Consider the following 12957-nt stretch of genomic DNA (forward strand, 5'->3'; position numbering starts at 1 on the left):
CACCTCCCCCCAAAACTTTTATCGCGAATGTTCACCAGTTTGTATTAAGATTATAATAAAGTTTCTAATATTTGTATTATATTTAAACACATTAATTACAGTTTGCTAGTTTCCAAATAAGAATCTAATTAGGTTTCCTTCTTTTGTGTGTTATGCATCAAGAACTGTGTGTCATGCATAAACTGAGGGCCAGATGTGGAACTATTCCCGCGGGGAGGGCAGAGAAGGCACTGGCACAAGTTCTTAGTGGCCACTCTGTATGGTGTAACCAAGACCAGATTGTTTTTTAGCAGCCAACAAAATTAAAGGAGCACAGTCTAGGAAATAGCCTATGCACCTACAGTGCTACCAGAGGGCTCCCTTAGTGCATGGAGGTCTTCATGCAGCTCCTGTGATCTTAGTCTGTGCCCAGTGCAGACTGAGCACTCTGCTCACAATAAGATCCCATCCTGACAGGCTCCCTCTGGGGTGACCTAACTTGACTCGAAGCTGGTAACCGCTTTGGGCAGTTCCTTCTGTGCTCTCTCAGCATGCTGTAATTTTGCTAACTCCTGCTTAACTTCAGATAAGACACCTGAAGCCTTAAAGGACACAGGTGTTGCACCTTTTTTAATTAATTTGTAATTTCATATCATAGGGGTCATGTTGTTATAGCTCAGTTGGCTTTTGGCAGTGGACAGGGATTTTTCACGTTCGCAACCCACTGGTGGGTCACAAGCCTATTTCTTGGACGGGATGCGAAAGTCCAACAAATAAATAAAGATGCCTTTCGGCGTTTGATAGAGGCTTTTAGCAGTGGATTCCTTTCCTTTGAATCTGCCCAGGCGTCAGCTGATGTCAGTTCTTTTCGTGTCAGCCAGTGCCGATCCGAGGGAAGAGTTACCCCTCAGTAAATTTTTTACAGCATTTTTGAAACATTTTGTCGACTTTTTTGAGGTTTTTTCCACCTGGTGTGTTGAGGATTTCATCGAGGAAGACTGGTTTTAAACCCTGTGTCACCTTTCAATGCGCCATGTCAGGGACGGACACACACCGTGTGTCTTTGTGGTGTCTGGAGCGCGACCACGATTCCAAGTCATGCTCCAACTGCCAGGCCATGGCGCTGAAGACTTTGAGGGAGTGGTGCCTGAAGCTGCTAGCAGCCCAGCATGTGACTCTGGGAAAGTCACAGTCGCGCTCGAGAGGAAGGTCTCGGGACGATTTCAGAAGTCTTAAGTCCTCTTTATCCCACTAAAAATTGTTGGGTCACTCTGGTAAGAGGCACAAAAAACACAAGAAATTGAAGTGCTCTTCGACTTCTCATAGTCTTTCAGGAGCTGGAGTGACCCTTGCTCAAATGAAAGTGTTCTATGAGGCCATGCATCTCATTTTTGAATGGCCTGACCCCTCTGGCATGGCTGCGGGCCGGGCGGCATCAGAGGGGGCCCCATCTGGTTCTGTACCGGCGGCTCTGGCGCAGAGGGGCCCTCATGGATCCAGTCATATATCCGGACTGGCACCGGTCGTGCCACTATGACCTTCCCAGACACCGGTCTCCACGCAGATGCTCCCAGTCCATTGTGATCCTCGATGACATGGAGCAGTGTCAACCTATGCGGACAGTAACCCTGCGTCCTTGGTCAGAGCCTATGCCCTATTCTGAAGGGCTAGGCCTTGAGAGGGATGGGAAGGCTCGCTGGACCCTTTAGAATACCAGTATGATCAGGATATGGACTGGTGTGAGGAACTGGGTGATGCCAGCAGTCTGCATACGTCTCCAGATACCGACATGCTTTCTTCCCCTACCATGGCTATGGAGGAGGGAGCTACATACTCAGTGGTGGTGCGGAGGGCAGCAGAGGTCTTCGACCTTTAGTTGCCCTCAGTGGCAGTCATGACCAACACCTTTTTGGATGTGCTGCAACTGGGAGTCTCCTCCTCTGAACCCCTACTCCCGTTCAACGAAGCCTTCACTGACGTCCTTCTGGGCACCTGGTCCAAACCGAGCACAGAGGTACCTGTGAATAGGACAATTGCTCGCAGCCCCCGCCCTTCTCCAGGCGTCCAAAATGTCCTCACCCAGCACCCGTCCCCAGACAGTTTGGTGTTCTAGGAGTCCATGGCGCGTTCCCTGCCACTCCCCTGGACTGGGAATCCAAGAGGCTAGACAGCTTGGGAAAGAAAATGTTTTCTTCCAGCAGTCCTGCATTGCCGCCAGTGATATTCAGGCTGATACCGATGTTAACAGCATCTATCCTGGGTCTTGGTGAGACTGACTCTGAGACTTCTGGGCCTCAAGGCCTCCAGCATCCTGCTAGTGATGTATGCCAGATGGCACATGCAGGCTCTGCAGTGAGACCTGAAGTTCCAGTGGGTGCAGCATCAGAGCAATTTCTCTGACATGGGCCAGATCTCGGACAGAACTGCATAGGACCTGCAGTAGTGGCTAATGAACTGTGATTGGGTCAGAGGCCGACCCCTCTCCCTTTTTCAACCAGATCTTACAGTAGTGACACATGTGTCTCTCCTGGGATGGGGCAGCCACCTGGGAGAGGTGGAGATCAGAGGACTCTGATCTCCAGCAGAATCTGGACTCTACATCCACATGCTAGAGCTCTGTGCGGATCGGCTGGCATTGAAAACCTTACCACCGTCCATCAAGGGAAGGCTAGTGCAGGTGTTCACGGACAACACCACTGCCATGTGGTATTGCAACAAACAGGGTGGGGTCGTGGACCCTCTGTCAAGAGACCCTGCGTCTCTGCAAATGGCTGGAACAGCAGGGCATATCCCTGGTGGTTCAACACCTGGCAGGTTCTCTGAATGCGTGAGTGGGTAAACTCAGCCATTGAATCATAGCAGATCACGAATGGCGTCTCCATCCGGAGGTGGCGCAAAATCTCTCTCTGCAATGAGGAGAGCCTTGGTTAGATCTTTTTGCCTCCACAAAGCACGCTCAATGTCAGTGGTTTTGTGTGCTGGAGTTTCCAAGGTGGCTCTCACGCAGAGACACTTTCCGTCTCGAGTGGATCTCAGGCCTCCTGTACACATTTCCGCCCATGCCACTCCTTCCCAGAGTTCTCAAGAAGATCAGGAACTAATGGCCGAGTCATCCTTGTGGCTCCGGACTGGGCACAGTATCCCAAGCTTCTGTTTCTCTCTCTCCCTCATATCCACACTCTGTTGTCTCATTCTTTACTCCCCTTGACCTTCTCCTCCCTTTGTGTCTGAAGAGAAACCAATGTGATCATAGAAGTGTGTGAACCCTGATGTTCTCCGTTCATAAGAAGTGTAACAACAACCCCGGTTTGATTGCTTAATTGTACGCAATCATTTTTACGTAGCAGGGGTTGAGCACAGTTGTGAGCTTGAAGAAGATTGTGACCACTTCTATGTACAAAGGATGAGCCACCAGAACTTGATATTTTGTATTTTATGCTAATAGGTTGCTACGGTTCTAAAAAATGTTTACCTTTTTAAAATGTACATACAGCTGGTAAAAGAAATACGTACTGTCAGATGGCTGTAAACTAGCATCTTACCTGGGTGTGGAAATGCAGGCATACCATACACTCAGTGGAGTCTTGACAGTGCCTGGCTCTTCTGCAGATTTAACCGCCAGCCTAAGAAATTCTCCAGACGGTCCGAAACCTAATTTATAACTCCTTTCAAGACTCGTGGCAGTCCTGGGTCACTCATGAAATTGTGCCCTTGGCAGAAAACAAACCGGCAAGGCCTGCAGCACAAGAAGGATGATGAGACCCGAGTGTCAGTTATTGTGAACCACGGCCGTGATGAGTCTCCGGCAGCCAGTCCCAGTCACTGTCAGCTCAGCCTGAGGAGAGTGAGTTTACATACAGGCTGACACTGTAAAAGTAAACATATTTCCAAAAAGCAAAGGTCAGATATTACTGGAAGTTACTGTGAGCCACGGCTATGACAACGAGTCTCCAGCAGCCGGTTCAGTCATGAGGCATCATGACAAGAGGGGGAGGCACTGGTGGAAGTACGAGCAGAGGCGGGTGGGCTGCCAAACTTAACTTAAAAAACATAACTGCAAGCCGGTTTCCCGCTCGCCCTAGCGAAGTCCTGTCTGCAAATGGACACATTGTTGTCATGTCACGTGAATACTGCCACGCTACTACAACCAGCGAGCCAAGCGCAGCAGAGACAAAACCTGCCTCGCAGATGTATTCAAGTGAAAGTGCCAAAACGCAACGACTGCTGAGGGCAGGACCTGCCCGGGTCTTGGTAATTGGGCGGTCAGAGTCAGTGACATGCAGGCACTAGCAGCAGGACAGATTGTAACATTCATTTGTAGCACTGAACTGAGAGCACAGATTTAACTGTTTACTAACTGTGCTGCTGCTGGCCGCAATTAAGCCTGCTGCCTGCGGCCCTAGGCACACACAGGTGTGTCTGAGCGCCGGCGCACGCTAGCACGTGGCGTATCAGGCAGCCAGTTTCAGCACTGTCAGCAGAGAGTGCAGTTAGTGGTAATAATGCGTGACAATGCATTTCAGTGCTGTAATGCGGAACACCACACTGAAATGCGTTAGCGTGACACCTGATGTGTGACACTTGGCAGGCTTGACCTTGCCCACCTTCTATGCTCCTCCACATCCCTCTAAGGAAGAGGGGCGACTCCACCTTCTGGACCCAAAAAGAACATTCTCATTCTACCTTGACCGCACAAGAGAGTTCTGGGTGGACGACCAACTGTGCATGGGGTATGTTGGTACGAAGAAAGGTCAGGTGGTTCAGAAGCAGACCATTTCTCACTGGGTCTTTCTTTTGCTTCACGTTCTGCTAGGCACTGGCAAAGAATCAGCCTCCTGAAGGGTTGAGGGCTCCTTCCACCAGAGTTAAAGCTGCGACCACTGTGTTAGCACCTGCAGTCCCAGTACTGGACATCTGCAATGCAGCAACGTGGTCTTCCCTGCACATGTTTACCAAGCATTACTTACTGACTGGACAGTCAGGTCCTCGGAGATGGGCATTTTGCTTGTTTGATCCTGCAGGACCTTACTAGTTTAAATTTGTCCGCAGACCCACCACTGGGGATGGTATTGCTTGGGTATCTATTCAAAGGTAAGGAATCTGCTGTTAGAAGTTTCTATCCGATAAACAAGTTACTTACCTTTGGCAACGCCTTATCTGATAGAGACAATATCTAGCCGCAGATTCCTTACCGACCCATCCATCCTCCCCGTTCTGCGAACAGATTTCTAGGGTCAGGGATGATCCCTTTCAGGGTCCTAGTTTGGACACACCAGTGTATGTGCGCTTCACGGTTCTGCGCTTCTGCCGTGAAAAGTTGTGAACAGTAACTGATTACAGCGCGCTGAGGTGGAGACTATATAGGTGACGCAGACATCACTTCCGGCAAAGATTATAACAACGACACCACACGGAGCCAGCTACCGGCGCAAAGGGGTACTGCTCATGAAAAACCGCCGGATCTAGTCTGATGCCTGGGGAAATTCAAAGGTAAGGAATCTTCGGCTAGATATTGTCTCTACCAGATAAGGCGTTACCAAAGGTAAGTAACTTGTTCATTCATCTTGTCACATTTGCTGCAGAGGTCAAATTTCAGGCTATGAATTCTGCTGCTTATGTTTTTTAACATGGGTGCTGGTGTTTACAAACTCATCTTACTTTGCTGCCAGAGAAAGAAAAGTAAAGTAAATTATTTGACTATCTTGCTGGGTCACATGAAGTGTGAATTGAAAGGCTGCAGGATGGCATTTTTTTCGTAATACAAAACTAAAATGTAAATTCATGTAAGTGAACAGTTCACATTCACCAAATAGGAAAGCAAAAATTAAGCAATTTTTTTGTAATTCTGGAGTGTGCTGGAAACCAAGATTTGAATCGGATCAGAACAAATCAAGATACTTTACTTGGTGATGCACAATAAATATTCACTCAAACACGATTTCTACACATTATCATACGTGTTATGTAGTTTTATCAGTAAACCTGTATATCTGTGCAAATTTAGTGACCATTTCAATGGAAAATGTGCGGTCTGTAAATGGCAATGCACTACCTCACAATGCTTTACTTACATTAAAAAATCTCCTCATGTCCATTAAAGCTATGTGGGTCAAAAAAGTTTGTCATACTAAAAAGTAGATTGGAGTTCTAAAAGGTTTGTGAAGCACTGCCTATTGTCTGTGTTAAAAAAAAACATAGAGATGGCTAGTTCTCAGAAGGTGCCACAAATTTCCGAAAGCATGTAGGCATAAAACGGTTACATGTGCTTCTCTTTTATTGCTACACCAGGAAGTGGCTCGTTTTATTTATTTCTAACCTTGGCTTTGTATGCCCAAACAGTAAAGTGTCCTGCTGAACCTTAGAAAAAGTACCAGTCTCCCTATTACAACTATACTTTTTTCGTTAATATCAAAGCACACACATGGTTTAAATAACACATTGGCTAAACATTATAATTCAACATCAACATTTTGTTTGACATTGCTGAACCCTCCAGAAGAAATCAGACATAATTAGGTTGCTCACTTTGCATTTTGATTAGAGAGCGTTAATGCCCGGGTTGTGTTGTGGTTGTAATTTCTCAACTCTTTTCTTTCCTTGTCTTATCCTTAAGTGCTTGCCTTTAATTGGCTTGAATTCCAGAGGCCCTTTGGATTGAATTTGAGTCACTCTGCAGAACAAATAATAAGCAGACATTTTGAAAAACGTTAATACAAGAGGTAGAAAAGCCAAATACTCCATATTGTTGAACAGTTGTGGTAGCATTTGAATTAGATATTCTTGGGCAAAGCAATGTTTCGAGTCCATGTACGGTTAAGTGTGATTTGATGTTAGGAGGCGTTGCAAACAAATCTTTGAATTTCAAAAGGAATGAGTTGGAGATAGAATGATCATCTTAATGAATTTGTTGGCTAAAATATAATAAGTTACATTCTTTATACACGCTTGGATTTATTTTTACAACATCATTTTGAATCTAGATTTTTTTGTGCATTATCAAACTAGTTAGTATGGGTGATAATAGATTGTTATTATAGACAGCAATATGCTACAGAAATTGTCATTACAGATATAGACTAATTGCTACTAGAAATAAGGGCACACTTACATCTGCTGGTGGTGTGGAAACATTGGGAAATCCAGTAGTAGTACTAATCAATCAAGACACTAGATTCCCAAACTCCGTAATCAATTGATCAATAGTGAAAATTCTGGACTCCGCAAACATATTTGATACTTGGTGGATTCTGGAAATATATTTTATTGTGGCATTATCGTAACTGAAATATGAAGCAACGTTAATTCCAGGACTTGATGGTAAGAAGTGTTAATAGGTGTCCCAACTAAACCTGTTATTAGGTCTAATATTTTTTTTGAAGCTCAGCTACTTGTGTACATGTTAAGTTCCCTAATTCTACTGAGGTATGTGATGACCCATTATCCCTTTGTGGAGAAAATGTTCCTGCAGACTTTGACACGACCATAGGGTAATGAAATTTGCCAATGAATTTTATTATAGCAAAGATTTTGCCCATTGGATCCGGATGCTAAGGAGCTTTCGGGAAAAGTTTTGTCTTTTCAGGCAAATATCTTGCAAATCTTTTGTTGTTCATGTAAGAGGAATTGTAATGAGTTGATTATTTCTGTGCATAGAAGTAGATAAAATCATATATTAATTTTCTGATGTCATCTGCCACATTTCGATAAGAATCCCCTGATGACTTGTTCTGATGCACATACGTGCCATCATACTAACAATTTCAGGCCATCATATTTGTGGGATTGTGGCAACAAGGATTTGGTAACTCACCTGACATGGTATGTCAGGTTGGTCTTTACCGGTTTACCGGTCTTTACCGGTTCTGCGTGGGGTTTTAAGTGGACAGGAACATTGGCGCTCAAGACAGTTTGCGGTAAAGTAAGAAATGTACAGAATAGTTACAGTGCTGCCAGGTCAGGGGAAACGAAAAATGAGGGCACGGGCCCACACTGTAAAATTCAAACCAAGTCCTGGGCACACGTTCAAAGAAACATTAAAGAGTGTCAATCCAGTTATTGTATTGCAAGTGAAATAACAGTAAGGGTCGACACCAGTGGATACTTTTTTCTAATTGCATTTATAACCAACCGACACGTGTTTCATCACCTGGGTGTTCACCAGTGACTCTTCAGGGCTGAATGGAGATACAAAATGAATTTGCAGTATTGCTGGACCGGTGAGAGTTCCAACTCGGTCAGAACGGGTAAAAGGAAATCTAGATTAGATAGAGGCGTGCAGGTGGTCTGAAAGGGGAGGAAGGGTGGGTCCCTACCCCGGGGATTCTGGATCCAAAAATGACAGGCGGGTACGTCCGTTATAAGTGCGTCCGGCTTGAGTCGTGGCAATGCACTATCGGGATCCGTCTCGCCATCCTGTTGCGGAAACTTGTTTCTTTGAACGTGTGCCAAGGACTTGGTTTGAGCTTGGTCTTTACTGCCTCCAGCAATGAGTGGAAGAACAGGTGACCAATCCTGTGGTGGCAAGGCAAGCGCATGTGCAAGTTTATATTGATTACGCATAGATACCATTTCCTCATGGTCATACTGGATGTTGTCACTTTTCAGGTCAGACTTTGATGTCCACGGAGTCCATTATTCTGCGTGCAATAAGTTATTAGTCAATGGCAAGTTCTTTAGGTACATGTTGTTGTTCCCTGTTGTGCCCTTCCAACTTCATGGAGTGATTTTTTTACGAATGACACACCGCCTGCAGACTAAAGTCAAATAAATCCTCAGGGTGACTTCAAACAGTGGGTCGACAAGCTAGGCTCCAAAACTCAGGAAGACCACCTGGCGAACATGTAGGGCCCTAGGTTTCTCAAAGATGGTGAAGGACTGATGTATAGTGCTATGAATGCACAGTACCTCGCCCTCCCCTTTGAACTTGTAAAAAACACAGAGTGCGGTAGGTATGGGGGGTGGGGGATTACTTATCCCTCAAAGGTGTAAATTATCTGTGCCCTATTTAGTCTTGTCAGAAGTTCTGAAAGGAAAGAAAAGAAGACCATTCTTTTAGAAGAGGAAGCCTGACCCACAGTTTGTGGCATGCTTCATCATGGGCAATCTCTCTTCATCCCGGTATGACAGTACCACCAGGGTGAACTACACCTCCAAATAAGAATGGGTACTCAATCCATCCCCCTTATGTCAACATTTGTCTACCTGTTAGACCCGTCTGCTTCTGAGAGTCCCCTCACCACTATGATTTCTTTTGTTCCCCTGTACCTCCCAAAATTTGTCGCTTTTTATTTGTCTACCAGGACTTTTTATGTGTTGTCTCATGGGGTTAGATGTTCCTCGATGCCCAGTTGCTCACAAGGTTTGTGGCACCTATTTACAAGGCGCCTGGCCCAAACCTGTGGCATTACAAACTGGAGTTGTCAACCTGTATAAATGAACCTAAAATGGTGGACACCCTTTTTCCTCATGTGAAGTGACTCCCGTTGGAGCCTTCATGAACCCTGGCCTTTTGAGGTTTTGGCGCCCTTTGTTTGGCGCGCATTTCTGACAGGAATTCCTTTATTTTCCTCAGGTACCAAAATGGCTGCTCTAGAACCCCAGTACGGTGGCTGTGAGTGTCCTAAATACCCCTCAAGAGTGCCTTGTCATTGTCACAGCCAGAGAAGGTTCTAGAACCTTCTGGCTCGTGCCAGTACCCCAGGGCACTGGCTATATAAGGCCCAGTCCCTGGCGGCCATTTTAGGATGGAGATTAGTTCAGACTAGAGAAGAAGAGATTAAGAGATTCCAGACTTGACACCAGATTGACACCTGCCCTGTTGACCCCTGAGGTGGCTGGTAACGCAGGCAGTAGAGCAGCAAAGGGTTGCTGGTGTTGTGTCTGACTGGCGTTCCAGTCAGCTACGTGAGAAGTGATCTAGCGCCTACAGCGCCTGCCCAGCGAGTACCTCATTGCCCCCAAAGACTGTGGCCAGATTCGTGTGCCTCCCCGCCCCCCCGGTGGTCAACTGTGATCGATTTATCGAGTCGCGAGGTGAGAGCAAGTTCGCCGCGACCGCGATCGTCAGCTGTGCCCCCTTCGCGACAGGTGCCTCTAGAGGGGAGCTCAGACGTCTCCGAGCCCCACCAGCGTAGAGCGCTTCCTGTGCAGATTGAAGGTGAGGTGGTGCGCCGGGGCGGGGAAAGGCCGGCCTTCGTTGGGCGGGACTAGCGTCTCTGTCACTCCCCAGTGACCCGGGAGCTGTAGCTGTGGGCGGGAACCACCCTGTATGCGGAAGTCGGAGGGAGGTCCGTGGAGCCCCTGAGAGCCCCGTCGCTAACGAGAGAAGTGCTGTGCCCGACTGAATCGTATCTGGATTGCAGCAGATGTGAGGTGGGCCCGTTTCCTCATAGTGAATGCAGCGTTGTGAAGGAACTGTGAACCGGCATTTACCTGACTGTGCGCGAAGGTTGTGTGACCTCTCCGGCAGCCCGTTCGTCAGTCTAATGACTTTGAACTGGTGCCGCCTGTGCTCAAGTGGTGCTAAAGCCCGTAGGCGCGCATAGACTTCACCGCCAAAGCAGAGATCCTATCCCGGTGACCGCCAAGTGCAAATGATGTATTTGCTGTGTTTCCTTGCCTTCTAGATATACGCGCATACGCCCTGAGTGATTATTAAAGAGTCCCAAACCTTATTTTGTGCTCAGAGAAGCCGTATACCTGGTCATTGAAAACAGCATAAACTGTAAGAGTTATCTTTCCCATTTGAAACGTATTGCAAATGTGATGAACCTAAAGTATTTAATTGGTGGCAGCGATACCAGAAGAAACATGCGGTTGCTTATTTAAATGAACCAGTATTTATTCTGATATTTATTCTGATATTTATTTGTGGTATTCATTCCTAAAGTTTATTCTATTGATTGATGCTATTTATTCCTGACTTATTTATTAATACTATTTATTACCGAATTGAAACCCAGAACTGTATGACCAAAAGAAATGTATATGTGCTTTCCCAGTCAACCCTATTTACAACAAAGAACTTTTATATAAAGGAATCGTATTTTTCTACAGCAGTGGTGTGGTGTCCTTCTTTTTGGTGTGGATGTACAAGGAGTTATTATTGGGTCAGAGCCGGCTTAACATTACAGCCTTCACTTGCCTTGTCACTTGAGCCAAGCTACCCCCTTTGTGCTGGGCTTGCCCTTCGCAGGTCCAACACTACCCCTATCTGTTGTTTATACAGGTCATGGGCATTCTTCATGGCCAAGGATCCTGAGTGGCTAAGGATATACTCGCTGTTAAAAACGCAAGGTAAAACCAATTATGCCCAAGTGAATGCTGCCAGGTACACAACTAGTTATACCTTATGTAGGGTATACCAGCTTCCTGGTCTTGGAGGGACTACAGAGGACACCGTCCCCTCTCAGACTGGGGAGCACGTTTCCAGAGCTGCGATCCAGAGAGCTACCTCAGTCACTTTTTGACCACTTTTTTTTTTTTTTTGGGTCGACCCATTTTGAGCATTTGCTAACAGTGAGCTTAGGGACAAGTCCCCTCCAAACCCTACAGATTTTAAACCTTGTGGGGACTGCATGAAAATGGCAGTCTTGAATCCTCACTTGGTTTGTCTCTGGTGCCTGAGGACCGGCCACGACCCCTAGGCCCTACGTTGTGTACAAGACCATGCACTCCAAGGTCATCTGTGAGCGGTTGATGAAGCTCCTGATGGTGCAGTACAAGGTGGCCCTGCATTGTTCCCATTCCCAAGGAAGATCTCTGCCCGTTCCCGCTCCTCAATTCGCTCCCAAGACATACTTTCAAAGTCGGGCAAACTGAAGAAGCACAAAAAGAAGAGGAAGCGTTCTTTGGCTTCCCCCACCCAACCTCTTGTTAGAGACCCTACTCCCGCACTCCACCTGTAGAGCTGGTGTCTGGCTCTGCTCCACATTTCCCAGAATTCCCTGGAGCCAGAGCGATTCTTCTCAGTTGAGGGAGTTTTGCAACACCATGCATGCCATCTTTGGACCACCAACTCCCTCTAATGTTCTTTTGAGCCCCATGGAACTGCGAGGTGCCCCGCATGGGTTACTGCCAGCAGGTCCACCCCAGATGCCAGCCAGGCCTTCTGGATACAGCCCCAGATCTGGATTGACGTCGCCATGGGTGCCTTCTTCCACCCTGGCTCCTTTCCATCCCACGCCTTCCCAGGCACCAGTAACACCACTCGACGACTAATCATCATCCAAGCCGGCGCCATTCTACATCAGTGCTGGCGCTGTCCAGCCACTACCAGCCCCTGGACTTACCCCCCATAGAAAAAATCCTTCATTACTGAAGGAGCAGAGGATTGTTTAGTCCCCTAGAGGAGGACCCTGAGCCAGGAGAAAACTGGTATGAAAAACTGGGTACTGCCAGTGACTTTGGACCCTTCTCTGCTATGCTTTCCCCTCCATGCCCTGTTTCGGAGGGGTCCCCTCCTTCGCCACCGTGATGCACAGGGCAGCGGACTTCACTGACCCCTACAGCTGCCAGCAGTCATGGTCAAGACCAACGTCTTTGGAGGTGCTTCACCCAGGAGCGGGTTCGTCTGAACCCGTTGCTCCTCTTCAATAAAGACCTCACTGACTTTCACCTGGGGGCCTGGGCCAAACCATGCACTGCATGATTGGCCGACGCTTTTGTCCTGCCCCAGAAGACCCAGCCACCTTCTTCCAGCACCCTTCCCCTGAAAGCCTGAATGTACAGGCTTCAACAACAAAGGTCAACCAAAAGCGTTCCCTTCCACTGTACATTAACTAAGAAGCAACCTCCTGATCGCTCATGGGCCCATTCCACCAGGGCCAAAGTCGCTAATACGGCGTTGTCACACAGGGTACCTGATCTTAACATCTGCCAAGCCACTACTTGGACATCACTCACACCTTCACAAAGCACTACGGCATGGACAGTCAAGTCCATAGAGACGGGCATTTTGCCCATTTAGTCTTTTAAGAC

At 47.1% G+C, this 12957-nt stretch overlaps 1 protein-coding gene across 1 annotated transcript in view; it reads left to right on the plus strand.

Moving 5' to 3' along the window:
- The window catches only part of IARS1 (isoleucyl-tRNA synthetase 1), a 548404-nt gene that overhangs the window by 459759 nt on the left and 75688 nt on the right, over nucleotides 1–12957 (plus strand). The gene's annotated exons all lie outside the window — the stretch shown is intronic.

Source organism: Lissotriton helveticus, chromosome 9 (assembly GCF_964261635.1).
Source record: "Lissotriton helveticus chromosome 9, aLisHel1.1, whole genome shotgun sequence".
In the NCBI taxonomy this organism is placed as follows: Eukaryota; Metazoa; Chordata; class Amphibia; order Caudata; family Salamandridae; genus Lissotriton; species Lissotriton helveticus.